The sequence below is a fragment of the Equus quagga genome, chromosome 10 (assembly GCF_021613505.1).
Source record: "Equus quagga isolate Etosha38 chromosome 10, UCLA_HA_Equagga_1.0, whole genome shotgun sequence".
Taxonomy (NCBI): Eukaryota; Metazoa; Chordata; class Mammalia; order Perissodactyla; family Equidae; genus Equus; species Equus quagga.
Window position 1 is genome coordinate 7,229,406 of NC_060276.1, and position 4,424 is coordinate 7,233,829.

The window sequence follows — 4,424 nt, forward strand, 5'->3', positions numbered from 1 at the left end:
TTTTAAATCTAAGAAAATGTAAAAGAAAGTGTCTGAGGAAAAAACTTCATAAAGATAAAATGTGATATTCTGTAGATAATTTACAATACCAAGCTAATAACAATGGTCTCTTTTAGAATAACATTTTAAACAATGTTCCATCCTTCTACTAAAGATTCTCTTAGGGGGTACTAGATTCTCAAAGAAACAAGAATAGAAATAAAAGAAGAAAATTAAACATATATAAATTTTTATGGACATTTTTTCCACTCTCTAGAGAAAGCCTAAATATCGTAAAAAAGAATTGCTATAGCTTTATATTCAAATAGTAATACCTTTAAAGACAAATGAAGTTCTATTAATCTCACCTGGGAAAATGAGGATGCGTTGAAGTCTGCAATAAATGCTCTATGCTATGTGGGAGTTTGAAATCATTTCCTGACTCTTATATGAGAGTTTCTCTAATGATTTAATTTGTGTGTTTTAGAGTGGCCTGCACACTGAGCTGGCCTCAGAAATTGTTTTTTTTTTTTTTTTTTTAAGAGATAGGTCTTCAAGTAGTCATAGAACTAAACTAGTGATGCAAGGAGTCTGCACCAAAATCGATAACTTGTTTCTCATGTTCATGAAGGTGGGGCAGGTCATCTTTACATACTATATTAGTTACTCATTTTAAGTTTTTGCATTTATGTGAATTATTTTTAAGAACCAGCCTTTTCTTTTGGCCTTCAAAGTCACCTAAGACACCATGATTTTTATTTTTTATGTGATCAGAAAGTGAAGGAACTCAGAGAAAGTGAAAGACTTTGTGAGCTAAAACAAAAATAGTACTTTGAGGGCCATTTTCTCCCTAGGAGAATTATTATAGTTTATTATATATCTGATACCCAGCACAAAGAGAACTGAGAATTGAATAGAAAGATTTTTCTCTCGTTCTATTCTTCATTCAGAGTTGAGATTTACATTCCATTTCTAGCATTGTCTCAAGTAATTCAGACAAACAAGAATTTTGTATAGAAATACTGTGATGTTGGGAGGTGGGGGGAGGGCAAAATGGGTAGAATGGGGCATTTGTACAGTTGTGGAGGGCAACTAGACTTTTGGTGGTGAACACATGTGGTCTATACAGAAGTCAAAAATCAAAGGATGTACATCTGTAATTTATATAGTGTTATAAAACAATGTGATCTCAAAAATATATATATAATGGATTTAAACAAAGGGGATTTAAACACATGGGGATTGATCCTCAGTAAAGAAGATAGAACCCCCTGTCCCCTGCAGTCATTCAGCAGCATCAAAGTGGGCTCTGGCCAATTAGGGTTGAGCCTCAAAATTTTATCCCATACAAGCTATTCTAGTGAAGCCACTGTGGGAATTCCATCAGTAAGTTGACTCAAGAGTAACGGCTACTTTATTCAGTGCACCATGTTGAGAGACAAACTATAAAATTGTTGTAATTTTTTTTCGAGATATAATTCACATTCCATAAATTCACCTTTTTAAAAGTGTACAATAAAAAGAAATACTTTGGTGTTTCATATGCTCAGAAGTAGACATATGAGCAGTATGGCTTCTATTCCTGTCTTGGCCACAAGAATAAAGTTATTGGTTGCATTGTACCACACCTCAGACTAAAGTAGGGATGGGCACTTCCCAGTCCTGTTGATCCCCCTGTCTCTTTCTCCTTCCCCCTAGTTTCCCCAAAGCACAGGCCTTCCCTCTCTAAGCTCCTCCCTGCTCCGTTTGAACGCCATCCTCTTTCCTACCACTTCTGGTTCCCTGATTGCTTGTATCAGATGTCCCCTGCAGAAAGCCACAAACCCTGAGATCTCAAGATGACCTGCCACCTATTTTGGCTGCCCTGTTTTATTTACTTCTTGTACTCCCACAATGTCTCATTACTGCCCTCTTGTTACTGCACTTAAACTCGGTCTTTGTCTTTTTCCGCTGCCGTCCCTGCCCTCTTCCCCTGCACATGCCTCTCCACCAGACTGTAAGCCGCTGGAGGGAAGGAGTAATGGTCTCCAGCCCTGAAACAAGGCACATGGAAGGAAAAGAAAAAAAAAAGTAGAGATCGGCACCATTGGCAGCACTGTCAATATTTTAGGTTCATTTACTCCTCACCTGACACGCACCCATTTCAATGAACAGCAAACAAGTCAACTAGCTGTTTAGCAGAGAATCACCAACACACTAAACCTTGCCTGGATTCGCCATATGTTAACTAGCTTCATGGACACTATGTAGACAAAGCAGGATTCAGGTGAAGTAATACGAGATCAACAGCAGGCAAACCCAGATTAACTAGAATTTATATCACAAAGTACTGAAATAATTGGTGAGTCTGCAAATGGAAGGATAAGGAGAGCTAATACTGACTAAACTCTAAATTAAATCACAGTTAAAGAAAGCATTGTGATTATGAAAAGGCTTCAAGTACAGACATTTCCTAATTTTATGCCAGTAATCCGTTTGTAAAACTCATTTTTCCTGAAAACGCTAACTAGGAGCTAATTTTCCATCGTTTTACATAGGAAACAATATAATGTATTTCATCAACTACAAACTCCTAAGCAACTTCATGATTAAACTTCATGTGATTAAAAACTTCAAGTGATTAAAAAACGGCCAAAAAAGTAACTGTTATCATGTAGTGTGCAGAATGCTTAAAACACGACTTCCTGATCACCAAACAACTAAAATGGCCTGAAATAGCTGCTGACTGTATTGTGACATGGCTTCTCTTTGCACAAACAACTTTCATGGCTCACATCCCTTTTCTTGACATTTGGTGTAATTTTAAAGATTTCTACATGTGACTCTGACATTCTACAAATTACATCTTGAATGTAATTCAAAAGTTGTTAAAGATATTATACTGTGTTTTTGTGAACTCAATATAAAATTTTCCTATAAAAAAGTGGCCAGAAAACAAAAAAATATTAAACGGAGAAATAAATACCTTCTATGAAGTTGATATTAAAAGCCAAGCAGTATTGTTGGGAAACCTTAACATGAAAATATTTTGTAGGGGATGCCTGTACAATAAAAACTAGTCCTATGTGTCCTTATACACAAGAGAAATAGGAAGCTAAAGAAGAAAAAAACTGTCAGCTATATCAAGATAAAATAGAAATGAATGAATTGAGAAGCAAGAAAGCAGACTGGTTAAAAATGGTGAAGAAGAATAAAAATATAAGAAAAAATTTTTTGACTTGCAACAGCATGTACATGTACAAAAGTATCTTCTTGAATTTCCTTGTCTATTTACACTTCCTCTATGCCTAGATTATACATGCTAAACTTTGAATCAAGGCAACTATTTACCCACTCTGTTTATAATTCCTGATACTGAGTATCATGAGAAAGATATGATGTAATAGAATGAATAGTTCCCAGTTTAGTTTGGCTTATGTTCAGCTTCAAGTGACCCCAACAACGACAAAAACCTTAAGCAAGTTTGTATCATATAAATGAAGGCTAGAGGTAAGTAGTCATTCCAGCAAACTAAACCTGTGAATTCAACCTGATGATTCAAGATGGCTACTCAAGCTCTAAACATTATGTCCATATTTTAGCCAGCAGGAAGAAGTAGTGCAAATAAGGGTGTGCCTTGTCCATTTAAGGACATATCCAGAAAGTTGCTCATAACATTTCTACTTATGTCCTACTTGCAGGAACTTAGTAATATGGCCACTCCTAAGTTCAAAGTAGTCTAAGAAATGAAGTATTTATTCTGGGCAACTACATACCCAAATAAAAGTCAGACAGTTTCTACTACAGAAGAAAGAAGTGAGAACAGACATTTAGGGACTACTAGTGTTTTCTCTGTAATATCACTACAAATTTATGGTCTACCTTAGGGGTCAGCAAACTACAGCCCAGGGGCCAAATTCAGCGTTACATCTGTTCTTATATATAACATTTTATTTCCACAGCCATGCCCATTCTTTTTTGTATTGTATATGACTGTGTTTGGGCTATGATGGCAGAGTTGAATAGTGTGGCAGAGACCATTTGTCCTGTAAAGCATAAAGTATTTACTATCTGGCTTTTTACAGAAAAACGTTTGCTGACCCCTGATGACAAAAGCAACTGATTTCTTAGTCCATACTACCTCTCAGGTGTCTATGTCTTATTTTTGGGTTCATTCTCCATCCATTCCTTAAACAATCATATTCCCAAGGCATGGAGCTTTGGCTTACTCTTGTTCTCCACAATTTACCAGGATGATCTCATTTGCCAAATAAGGAAGACACCTTTGCTTGGAGCTGATGATATTGTTTTGATGGAAGACAAAGAAGAAGTAGAGACTCATCACTCCCTATTTTAGTTTTGTATTCTCTATAAAGGTAAGTGTTGCTTGTACTGAAACACAAAGGACAAGAGCGGTAAAACGATTGCAAGATGGTACAGAGCTATTCTTAACGCATCTCTTGGCC